Below are 13563 nucleotides of genomic sequence, written 5' to 3' on the forward strand. Positions count from 1 at the left end.
GCTGTCAGAGTTCTTGACGAGGGGCCGTCTCTTCAGCGCCAGCGTGGCAGTCAGGGAAGGAGCGATTTTAGTTCCTTGTGCGCCGGCTGTCGGTCTATCACGACACAGGGCCATTAATGTTGCACCCTACACTAATGCCAAACACTTTGCAGTATTTAGTTTTATTGGTCTCTGTACTGGCTATCACAGGGGTGCCTACAAACACACACACATTTAAGAAAATAACAAGAAAATGTATTAAAAGTGAGACAGTGGGGTTAATATCAGTATAATATCTCTGTCTTACAATCTAAAACTGTTTGATCTCATAAGTATTCACCCCCCTTGAAGTGTGCATTTGCACACTTTGTAGTATTACAGCATGGAACTGTCAGTTGTGTTTTTTTCCTCCCACACACACAGTTGGCACAGTTGAGATTGGAGATTGTGATCTCCTTAGCACAGAGTGAACACTGTTCGGTCACACCACTTGGGACTCAGGAGCTTCAGTTTATTTTTGTGGGTTTTTTTTTTTTTTTTTAATTTATTTATTCATTTTCATATGACTCATTTACATGTAATTCATTTTCATGTGATTCATTTACATGTGATTCATTTACATATGATACATTTTCATGTGATTCATTTACTGATTCACTTCTCTTTAAATCCAGTTTTAGACTTTGATATTACAAAGGTCTTTCCAGATTATTACTTGCCACACTGTATTAGATAACCCCAATAAAACTGCCTGGATTCTATAATATAATTTTGTTCACCATGTTAGGTTTAAATCCTCTAAAAACAGATTCGCAATTGACTAAAATTACTCCGTTCCACTTCACATCCTTCAAAGCATTGGCATGTTTTGTTTACTCTCACAATCCCCCAAACACACACACCCCCAAAGTCTCCATAAAACAAATGAGACAGCAGTGTTTCCCACAATAACCAAAAGGGAGCTCCAGTTTTATCCCATTTTTAATTTTTTTTTTAGTTCCGATGACTCGTTTAGACGTGAATGACGTGAGAGTTACCTAAAGACTCCAGCGCGTAGTCTGTCATTCCAATACCATCAGCTCGGTAACAGCTGAGTGCCCTGTGTATGAGTTCATCAACATCCTGTGAACGAAATCAAATCAAAAATCAGTCAAATGTTCATGACGTGATTAAGAGTCAGCGTAAACGAATAAAGCAGCAGGCCGAGTCGTCCCATTCCCCAACGCTATTTCCTTTTACTGGCCAATTCATTTCATTTCAATTCAATCACATGAAAATAATGTAGCAGAGCTGCAAAGAGTGTGTGTGTGTGTGTGTGATTCCTCACCGTTTGTTCTAGCCTCTGTTGTCTTATGGCCAGTTTCTGGAACTCTTCCTGAAAAGACAAAACAAAAAAAGACCATGAATGGAGGCAGTCAAAAACCCTAAACACTGCCTCTACACCCTAAACACTGCACCCTACACCCTAAACACTGCACCCACACCCTAAACACTGCTCCTACACCCTAAGCACTCTCCTCTACACCCTAAACACTGCCCCTACACCCTAAACACTGCTCCTACACCCTAAGCACTCTCCTCTACACCCTAAACACTGCCCCTACACCCTAAACACTACCCCTACACCCTAAACACTGCTCCTACACCCTAAACACTGCACCCTACATCCTAAACACTGCCCCTACACCCTAAACACTCTCCTCTACTCCCTAAACACTGCACCTACACCATAAACACTACCCTTACAAAATAATGTAGCAGAGTTGCCAATAGTGTGTGGGTGTGCGTGTGTGTGCGTGTGCGTGTGTGTGTGTGTGTGTGTGTGTGTGTGTGTGTGAGATTCCTCACCTTTTATTCTAGACTCTGTTGTCTTATCGTCAGTTTCAGGAACTTGATCTCTTCCTAAAATAACAAAACAAAAAAGGCCATGAATGGAGGCAGTCAAAAACCCTAAACACTGCACCCTACATCCTAAACACTACCATCTACACCCTAACAGTGCCCCCTACACCCAAAACACTACCCCCTACACCCTAAACACTGCCCTATACCCTAAATACTGCACCCTACACCCTAAACACTGCCCCTACATCCTAAACACTGCACCCTACACCCTAAACACTGCACCCTACACCCTAAACACTGCTCCTACACCCTAAACCTTAAACACTACCCTCCACACCCTAAAGTAGGGGTAGATAGGGGTGGCTGTGGCTCAGGTCGTAGAGCGGGTTTGATTCCCGGTCCATATGACTCCACATGCTGAAGTGTCCTTGGGCAAGACACTGAACCCTAAGTTGCTCCTGATGGCAAGTTAACGCCTTGCATGGCAGCTCTGCTACCATTGGTGCGTGTGTGTGTGAGTGGGTGAATGAGACACAGTGTAACGTGCTTTTGGAAAAATGCACTATATAAGTCCAGACCATTTACCAGACCAGACCATAAACACTGCCCCTACTCCCTAAACACTGCACCCTACACATTGCACCCTACACCCTAAACACTATGCCCTATGCACTACTCACTAAACACACACACACTGAACTTAGCTGCTGGGTGGGGAAGCATGCTGAGGAGATATTCCAGATATCAGCATGGGACCTTCTAAACAAGTATGGAAACAAAGATTAGTTTGTTAGTTTAGATTAGTTAATGTGGGATCTACTCATACCCTGGCCAGAGAAAATACTTGTTTCTGATTGGCTGGCAGATGTGCATTATTTTCTTATATCAGGACCTGACAATGAGTTTATGTCATGTCATAGTCCATCTTACTTAAAGACATGTTACATGTGATGTTGTACATTTTTAGGAACTCTCATATTTTTGTAAAATAGCACAAATAGTCTATTTACAAATTTCATTTCTACAAATCCACTAAGAAATTATATATATATATATAAGTACAGCTTTCAGTTTACACTTTGTTCATGTTTCTGGATTGAAGTGAGTCACTGTGTGTCCTAAACCACATCAGCTACCAATATTTAAAGGTGTAATCAGTGATTTTGGTGTAAGTTAGCTAAAACTGGCTGTTTTGAACCTCAAAATCCAAAACAAGCAGCCACTCTGTGCCCCTCGAAAAAGCCATGACTCAAAACACAGAACGGATGAATACGATTAGTTAGTTTGTGGATATGTGATCAAGTACTGATGACCAAGTTACAGCAGAATTGATCAGGAGAACTTTTTAAGCAGGATTGCTAATGGCATTCAGGATCTATCTGGCATATAAACTAGCTCTAGACAATTCAAAATAAAGCAGGAGACAGAAAACCCTAGACCAGTGGTCACCAACCCTGTTCCTGGAGCTCTACCTTCCTGAAGACTTTAGCTCTAACCATAATCGTGACCACCTGACCATCTAATCACTGCCTTAAGAAGTTCTCGATGGACTAAAACATGTGTTAGATTTTGGTTGGAGATGAAACCTGCATGGTTTGTGACCACTGCTCTAGAGGTTATAGTCCAGTACACAGGCACTGTTTCACTCTCACACAGCAAACAAGAAGTCAATTAAAGCAAATTACACATACATTTACCTTGATTTGCTGCTTTCTGGTTTCTTTGAAACATTGAGATACTCTCAGTCCTTGTGTTTGTGAAATTATGAACTACGGAATGAACAGCACGGGTGAACCACGGTTCTGTGATGTCATGAGAATTTCATGTAACCATAGCTTCGGAAGGGAGAACATTCTATTGAGGAGGCTTTTTTTTTTAAAACAGTAATTTATGTGTATGTTGGCTGAACAAGCCAACAGCTTTAACACTGAGACAACACACTCTACACATTCAGTATTTAATTAAACCATTGGGCGGAACAAGCACGCTATATTATATATATATATATATATATATATATATATATATATATATATATATATATATATATATATATATGGATAGATAACCTCATTACAACAGAATGCACTACTATTTTACAATAAGATTAGATATTTTATGTAATTATTTCAAAATTCAACTATGAATTGATTCAGTTATTTCCTTGATGTAGGTATGTACAGTCAGGCCCATAAATACTTGGTTATTGTTCTTAGTTATTTTAGTTGTCTAGCACAGTATACTGGAGGTTAAATTAAATAAATGAACATGATCTCAAATTGCAGACTTTTTGGGTCAGCAAATCCAAACCAGATGAGCACTTTTTATATGTGAACCCAACATGTCTGATGTCTGGAATCCATAGACATCAGCAGACGCTAGCTTTCTTCCTCATTGTGTTGATCTGCCAAGTCTTTACTGCAGCTATCTTCACTTCCTGCTTATTCTTGTGGTCTTTTGTCTTCACTTTACAAAATACAAGAGAACCAGTTCAACTGGCAGGTAACACAAGATGAGGTGGTACGTTTAAACCACTATAAGACAAGAGCATACCTAATAATCTGTTCTCTCTCTCTCTCATAACCTAAAAATTGCCATGAGATGGCTGTGGATGGTACCACTTGGATAGCATAATGATTGCACTTGCTTTCCCAGAAGAGTGGAGCTTATTCTAACAGCAAAGGGGTAACAACTTCATATTAATGCAAATGGTTTTGGAATGTGATGTGCATTACTCAGGCATCCACATATTTTTGGTCACATAGCGTGCATTGAGCTAGCAGCATTTGAGAGAATTTCCCTGCTAAGCATTAACCCTAAATAAGTTGACAGCTGACATCTTTGTGAAGACATACGGTAAGAGTGGCTCAACTGACTGGTCGAACCTAAAGGGTGGGTCTCTCACCGCCGTGGCTTGGGTTCAGTTCCCAGTCAACCAACCCCAGTCACTGGGAGGGTTGCAGGAGTCAGTGCTGATCCCAAGCCTGGAAATGGGGAAGGTTGTATCAGGAAGGGAATCTGGCATAAAACTCGTGTTAGATTTGAAATATAAAGACAGGTGGCAACCCCAAATGGGAGCAGGTGAAAGAGAGATTGGACAACAGAGAGATTGAAGGTGGAAAAACTTCGGACATGATTTATCGTGGTTTTATTTTATCACATCACAAAAACCTGCCATTTATCATGGGTGTGTAGATTTTTTTTTTTTAAATCCACTGTACATATTGGAGAATAATTATTATTAAAAAAGAAATGATTTTTCTTGGAACAAAGAAACTGTTTCTCCTGTTGAATCGTTGTGTGATGTGTTTTTATATAAGCTTTTGTTTCTTTTTCATGAAGGATGCCAATAATTCAGGCAGGTACATCTCACCGATGCTAAGCTTTGTAATCTCATAATGTTTCTGTTATTTCTTTGTATCTGTTATTTGGGAAATGAGATGTTCTAATGAATGTGTTTTATTATATTTCTAAGGCGAACATTGCAACCCAGTGTGACCCAGATGAGGTGATTGTTCTCTCTGATTCGGACTGAGCTGATCCACTGCGGTGGAACTGGACACCGAGCCTTGTTTCCATAAACATAATTGCTCCAAATCTGCCAGTACTTGTCCATGTAAAATCTTGACAATCGCGTGTCGTCTTCATTTTTCTTTTCTTTCTTTTTTTTTTGTGAGGAACAAAGCTGACTAGAGAAGCTCTTTTGCAATGAATTGAATGATCTCTACCACCCAGTTACCTTTTTAAACTCTAAAACCTCTGCCCATTTGGCTCAGTTCATTAGAGTTCATTAGAGAAGTGTTCCAATTGGCTGCAGCCTGTAGGTCTTATGGCCAATCATGTGAGTTTGCCCTACGCCTCCGAACATCGCCGCAAATTCCTGACCAATAGAAAAGGGCCATGAGACGGTTTAGTGCTTTATCCTGGCCCAGGTGCCCAGCTGACAATGAAGAGCTGCCAAGAACAGAAGTTCTCTATGGCTCTTTGGTACCAACAGCTGCCTTGTCTCTCCTTTAGATTGAGTGTCCTGCACCACTCGATATAACCTATGCTTAATAATTGGAGAAAAAAACGGGTGGGACAGTGCAACATTTGGCTGGATTTGTTGACCATCATTTACACTCACTTGGTCAAAGGCGTGGCTCAGGGTCTCATCAAGCGATTGCTTCAAGGGGAAATCCCCAAGGGACTCCTGCAAAGGGACCCTCTGTGTCCCCCTGTTGCGGAGCTGACATTGACTGGCACCACCCCCTGTCCAACACTGTACACATTCCATACTGCACCTCACTATTGCAGGACCTATCGACAAACATTTCCCTCAGTAATGCCTGAAACACTGGACAATTTTCCCAAGAACTGTTGAATGGATGAGGCAAGGACTAACCACCGCCTCCACTTTGTGCTTTTGCTACTGGAATTTAATCATTACTGGCACAAGTGGATAGAGAGTGTAGACAAAGGGAGTTAGAGTAGACATCAGAGGTGAAGGAGAAAGGGGGAGGAACAGTGGAGAGGAAAACAGGTTGGGGGGGGGGGGGGGGGGGGGGGCAGTTTTGGGGCCCCTGAACCTTGGTTCTAGGGAACTGAAACTTGGAAGGAGTAGGAGAGAGAGGGAGAGAGGGAGAGCAAGGGAAAGGGGGGACACCTGGACCAGTGCTCACCATCATGTGATCCTCCACCAGCTGCATGGCTTCGTGGGGCGGTGGCACTGGACCCACTCCGACATTCATGTCCACAGCTGATGCTCGACCACACCACTGTTGATTCCTCGTCTTGCTTCGATGTGGTTGTTGCTCCCCCCTCTGGCCCCGCCATGGTAATCACTCTGCCCTCTGGCACCAGTAGGTATATTGCTTGGGCCAGGGGTCCAGGCCCTCCTAAGTTTTGGGTGCTTCAGGAGCCATGCCTTAAGGGGGGAAATTCTCACCCAGACCATCAGAAAATACCCTCACTCACATTTTTGAATGACTTCTACTGTTGACTGTAATCACCTCCTGTGTTTGTGCATACCTGCTTTGTGTTCCCCTGATTAGTTACCCTATAAACGCTGTGTTTTCCATCCTCAGTTGCTGAGTATGGTGATTGTTTTACTGTCATGTTGTTGAGTTTGTATTGTGAGTAGCTTGCATCTATATTGAGTTTTCCTAGCCTTGTCTTAGTCTCTTTTTTTAGGGGGGGGGGGGGGGGGGGGGGGTTGTTATAATTTTCATAGTTTTTGATTCTTTCCATGACTGTGTTTGTTAGTTGGTTGTTTAAGAAAGTTTAAATGCACTTGCTTCCACCTCCCTTGGATTAGTTAAAACACGCATGCTATATTATCTCAAGATTGGTTTTGAGAAAACAGTTAGAATTAGAATGAGAATGTTTTCTTGGGCATAAAGTAATCAAAATCTTCATTTTTGCATTAAGCTTCATTACAGCAACTTTTTCTTGACAAACTAAACAGATACTTCTCTCTGATCTTAGTTTAAAACCACTAATTTTGCCCACTTGCCTTTCTGCTTTCTAAAATTTTTTGCCTGCTTTCTATTTTTTGTGTCTTTGGTGCCATCAGTAGCTTGGCAACATTATGTGTAAAATTAACATTGTGAGAAGGGTTGAGGGGTAGATGGAGAGTGTTTCAGGTTCTTCTTTATGTTATAGCGACACCCAACATTCAAACTATTAACCTTATATAAATAACTTTTTTAAAGATGCAACAGTGGACTGTTTTTATTTCTTACATGTACCAATAAGTATTGTTGGGTCTGAGTCCACCTTTGTCGAGTCCTTAACCAATCGAGTCCAAAAGGGGCTGAGTCAGACTCACGTCCGAGTCAAGTCCGGCTGAGTCCAGAACATAATTAAATTGAAAGAAGATTTGAAATTGCAATTGTAAACTCAACACTAAGCTGTTAAATTAATATTTTAACCTTCACAAACCAATGGCAACATAAATAAGTAACAAACATAAGTAACAAAAATACCATTATTACATCTTGCCATTCCCGTTTAATTTTTTTTTTCATGTCATCAGCACCTCAGGTAGTTTCCTATCAAAAAATGGTTTCAATAAAAAAGGGGTATAGAGGTATATGTAGAACATTTATTATATTACAAGTGTATGAAAATACAAATGAAGCTGTTTTGTTATTTTATCACTGTCATGTCACAGCAAACCAGTGACTACCTTTCCCATCCTGCACTGTGGCCTACAAATATGGCCGCCATGGACTGCAATTCCCAGAACACTCACATTCATTCTACTCACACATACCTGCATCAAATTCACAAGCACTCACAACCACAGTATAAAAAGACTGTTTGAACACAATGGCTTTGCGAAGTATTGAGTGTTATCACTATACCAAGCGTTTGTACCCTGTTCCTTGTTTTGATTCATGGCCTTTGATCTAGTTTCTGGTTTCTCATTCTCTATTCTCCCCTTGCCTAGTTTATGCCTGTTTGTTGATCACCTGATCCATTGCCTGTTTTTGACCAGGCTATTGTCTTATGATTTGGATTTGTCTGCCTGTCTCTCATTATTAAAAGCTCTTATCTTCACTTGCATCCGTTCTAACCTTCATTACGTGGAATACGTGACAGAATACCTCGCCATACCATGGATGCAGCAGGAAGATGGAGGAGACGTCACGCTAAGGAAACCAAGCGAACCATCCCAGCTTTGAATTCAATCCAGTTAACTCAGTGGACTTTCGTAGATCTCCCAGATCGGTATAATGGGTTTTATGGCTACCCTGAATATTTTCTTGTTGACTGTCAGCTCTATTTTTCATGCCTAGCAGACCCCAAATCCGGTGAGAAGCAATGGCTAAGGTTCATGTTGTCCGGGTTTTTTGGCCCGGCCCGCCAGTGGGCGCAGTGTCTAGTAGCCATGGGATCCAGGGGACTGGAGAATGTAACTCAGTTTGTGGGATTATTCGTGATGGTGTTCGGCAGTCCAGAATCCAGGGCCGTCTTGTAGGATCTTTTGGAGGAGGCCTGTTTCACAGAAACACCTGCCATGCCATTCCCCACCTATTATGAGCAGGCAAACTGGGTGACCTCCTCCTCCAAGCTCCTGCCTGAGACCCACACTGGTCCCCTCTGCCGATCTCCAGACAGAGGTCAACATGGTGACCTCATCTCCAGTGCTCCAACCTGAGACCCATGAGGTGGACTCAGCTGCCGAGCCCAAGGTGAACATGATGACCTCCTCCCCAGAGCTCCAGCAAGAGACCCATGAAGTAGTCTCACGTGCAGGGCTCCAGCCGGAGGTCAACGTGGCGACCTTGCCTCCAGAGCTCCAACCTGAGACTGACGAGATAGTCTCACCTGCAGAGCTATATCATGAGACCCACGAGGCGGTCTCATTCCCAGAGATCCAGCATAAAGTCAAGTTCCTGCTAGAGGTCAATGAGGTGCAAGCCAGATTGAATAGACGATCTCTCAAGCCCAGTTCCAATCAAAGAGACGACCTCTCAAGTCAAGCTCCTGTCTGAGGTCGAAGAGACAACGTCTCATGCCAAGTTCCAGTCTGAGATCGATGAGGCTGTAGACACGACCGACCAAGTTATGCTCATGCCTGAAACCGACGTCATGACCAAACAGGTTTTGATCACACCTGAAATCGATGTCACGACCAACCAAGTCATGTTCACGCCAGAGTCTGTTGACACGACCATCCAAGTTCTCCTCATGCCTGAAGCCAATGTCATGACCAACCAGGTTTTCCTCATATCTGAATCCGACGTCACGACCAACCAAGAGGGGCGCACGCCTGAAACTGACATCCCGACCAACCAAGTTATGCTCATGCCAGAGTCTGTTGTCATGTAAAACCAAGTGCTCCTCATGGCTGAAATCGATGTCACGACCAACCAAGTTATGCTCATGCCAGAGTCCGTTGACATGACTATCCAAGTTATCCTCATGCCTGAAGCTGATGTCACGACCAACCAGGTTCTCCTCATATATGAATCCGACGTCATGACCAACCAAGTGTTGCGCATGCCTGAAACTGACATCCTGACCAACAAAGATAAGCTCATGCCAGAATCTGTTGTCACGAACAACCAAGTGCTCCTCATGCCTGAAATTGACGTCACGACCAACCAAGTTATGCTCACGCCAGAGTCTGTTGTCACGAACAACCAAGTGCTCCTCATGCGTGAAACCGACATCACGACCAACCAGGTTCTGCTCACGCCTGAAACCGACATCACAACCAACCAGATTCTGCTCACGCCTGAAGCCGAGGTCACAACTAACCAAGTTATGCTCATGCCAGAGTCGGTCGTCGCAAGGCAGATTTATTGGAGCATAAGATTTATTTAAAGATTTGAAGAATAAGATTTTAATTAAAATACGGAAATGGAAGATTTGTTTGGCACGAGCTTCATTGATGAATGACAAAATGCTTTCTTGCTTGTCTGAATAGAGTTTTCTCTGCATTAAGACACAGGTTCATAGCAGGCTTCAACTTGCACAGGTAAAACCCCAGTGCAGTTCAAGTCCAGTGCCATATTCTCTTGGCCATCAGAGGAATGGAACATGAGACAAGGCTTAAATGCAATTTCTTGGCTCATGTATGGTTTGATCGGTCATGTTTTGATCAATTCCAAAGTGCCAACCGTCTTTACAAGCCTTACCCGGAATGGAGCATAAGACAAGGCTTAAGAGTAACTCCTTGCCCAAGTGTCTTTTCAAGCCTTTTCTAACCCTAAGCCAACCATGATGTAAAAGAAAACATGATTCATCAGACCAAGCCACCTTCTTATTGCTTCAAGGTCCCAGCCAGTCACACGTAGGTATAGAACCCTGAGACCAGGGTTCGATTCCTCGATGGCGAGTCTGTTTTCCCATTAGGTATGACTGTATGAAAGCCACACGGCTGTCTTGCTCAGCCAATTCTCTCTGCCGTGAGCCATAGTTTCTATGCCACACATACTTAAACGCTCTGCATGTGCCACTGCGCTAACTGTTTGATCTTAAATGGCATGTGTTTGAGGACTGGTGTACTCATGAAGGAGTTATTCCTTTTCAGTGTGCGGTGAGTGAGGTACTTTCTTTTTGTAAAGCTTAATGAACAATGGGAGGGCATTTTCTACTATTAGTTTACCTGGCTGCTATTTTGACGTGTTATGTATTATGAAGGGAGTGAAGCATTTGAGACCAGTATCGAAGCGGCTGGTCCCATCATGGGACTTGTCCATGTTTCTGTATGCTTTAAATCGGGCTCTGTTTAAAACTCTGGAGAGTGTTCATATTAAGCTCCTATCTTTGAAAACAATCTTACTACTTGCTTTAGTCTCAGCTAAATGAGTGGGTGAGTTACATGCTTTGTGGGTCATCAAGCATGCCTGAATTTAAGTCTGGATTACAGCAAGGTTGCGCTGCTGCTTAACCCAGGTTTCGTTCCCAAAAACAGTGATTCATCTTATAACTGCTTTGCTTTTACCCCCCTCCTTTTTCTTCAGAGGAGGAGAGGAACTTGCACACTTTGCGTCCTGTAAGAGCATTATGGTATTATGTAAACAGTACATGATCGTTCAGGAGGAACGATCAGTTATTTGTTTCATGGGCTACTCAATGTAAGGGTAAGCCGATCTCCTCGCAGAGCCTTTCCCATTGGATGGTAGAGGCGACTGAATTGACCTATACATCTATGGGTCTTCATTCCCCGGTGGGCTTAATGCCTCATTCTACAAGGGGTATGGTTACTTCATGGGCATTGCTGAAGGGAATTTCAGTGGGAGATATTTGTGCATCGGCAAGCTGGGCTTCCACTCATACATTTATCAGATTTTACCATCATGATGTCACTGCGCCTACTATGGCTCATGCAGTTCTTAAAGTTGGCTCTTTGGAGAATTCAAAGGTTATCCCAGTCTTATCAAGGAAGACTGGGGGTGGTGGAGGGGTAGAGGTCCTTGCCCGAGGTCTGGCTCACGCCTTCCACTGCTGGTGCATCCAGGGTCCGTGGTGTGTCGGCGCTGGAGGGAAGGAGACCTGGGCTGGTTACACCCTTGGTGTATGGCCCCTGTGCAGAGAAGCACACAGAGTAGAGGTGGTGGGAGTAATTGTATCATACCGCAAACTTACTTTGGACTTGTGAGTATCAGCACAAGATGTCTCAAGCATGGCTCTCCACTCATGCTGCTGGGCCTGCTTTTCTAGTGGGTTGCGGTTCTGCTTCTCCATGGCCTCCAACTCCAGCTGCACCGTGTGCAAGTCGAACGTGTCCTCACCTGCACTCAAAGGTAGACAAACATCTGATACATTCACGATTGTAAACAAGACTAGCAGTAGCTGGCAAGAATGATGCTAGCAGACTACAAGCTGGTGGCAGATATTCGTGAAATCCGATAAAAACTAGCAATATCACAATGTTCTGAAAAATAGTATTGGAATATGTTCATACGTTATAATAGTGAAGTATGGTAGGTTTTTTATGATTGATCAAAAACAGAAAAAATTATGAACTTAGGGTCAACTCGAGTAACTTCCTGTGCCAATATATGGTGTTATAAATGTATTATTTTGGTAAACAATTCTGTTTACAAAAAAACTAAGAGGAAAAAAGCAGCAAGTGGCTATCTCTGGAGTCCAAGCAACTTTTATTATATAGAACACTAAAGAGGCCATATGTTGCACACATTAAAACGAGTTATGCATGTTTGGGGTAATGTTACTTCTTTATTTGCTCACCGTTGTCTTTATGTTCTGCAATTAATTACAAGATATATTAACATAAGGGACATATTAATATTAGAGAACATAACACGCGCTGCCACAGTGCAGCTCAACACCTCGAGCAGTGATGTTGTAGCTCTGTGACAAAATCAACCCAAACAGTATATACAGATTAATACAGATACAAAACAATACCATTGTCTTTATGATTTGTGACCATGCCACATTTCAACACAGATGAATACAAAACCCAACAGTCTGGGCTGTACTTCTAACCCTTTTAGCTTTGCATACTTCACACATGCTAGCTTTAGCCTATTTAGCGCAGCGGCTAACTAGTGAATGCTACAACCAAAAATCTCTTATTACTGGGGCTTACGGCCATCTTCCCCACGTAACCCATGACTCATCTAAAACACGAAACTCACTATTTCATTCGATTCATATTCATTTACTTTGCAAGTATTCTTTCTGTCTCTCTTCACGACTAATATTTCAACGGTAATTGTTCAATAGATATAACAACAAAAATTACAGGCCTCCAGTCTTACTGATTACTGTCAATACCAATAACCAAAATAATATGGGGGGGGGGGGGGGGGGGGGGGGGGTGTCTTCATATTAACAGTTTCCTCACACATAGACTAATATACTGTTCAAGCTGTTGTTGTTTTTTTTACCTCACACTGTGAAATGCCTGCTAAAATCTAATCGACTAATGGCAGCCACGTTTATTAAGGAACCTAGATGTCATAAGAAACCCAGATCAGTACAAAGATGTTGTAGGTAGGAGACAGGCCATTTTTTGTACACGGCTTTGTGCTTCTTTTATTTAAAATTTTTCTGTGACTGCTTTTCAGTGTTCTCTCACTCATGGATGCACACGCACAATTTTATGATATAAAACCTGAGTTCAAGAGGAAGCAGCAGATTCCAGTCCTGTGATATTCACAGTAACAAAGAACCTGTCATTTTCAACACAACCCCCCCCCCCCCCACCACCACCAAAAAAAAAAAAAACACAACATTTTCCCAACAGTTGACTGTCTTTATTTTCAAAACATG

The 13563-nt window shown here is 42.6% G+C and overlaps 1 long non-coding RNA gene across 2 annotated transcripts; it reads right to left on the reverse strand.

The window, feature by feature from the left end:
- Positions 1-10: 10 nt before the first annotated feature.
- On the reverse strand, positions 11-3658 carry LOC124626067 (uncharacterized). 2 transcript variants are annotated; one of them, XR_008397282.1, is made up of 5 exons: positions 3522-3658; positions 1828-1881; positions 1307-1354; positions 1017-1101; positions 11-195 (listed from the first exon to the last, which is right to left on the reverse strand). It is a non-coding gene; the product is annotated as an uncharacterized LOC124626067 (long non-coding RNA). The 2 variants fall into 2 exon arrangements; XR_008397283.1 differs by having other exon boundaries at positions 3516-3658.
- Between the last annotated feature and the right edge of the window lie 9905 nt (positions 3659-13563).

Source organism: Ictalurus punctatus, chromosome 12 (assembly GCF_001660625.3).
Source record: "Ictalurus punctatus breed USDA103 chromosome 12, Coco_2.0, whole genome shotgun sequence".
NCBI classification, from domain to species: domain Eukaryota; kingdom Metazoa; phylum Chordata; class Actinopteri; order Siluriformes; family Ictaluridae; genus Ictalurus; species Ictalurus punctatus.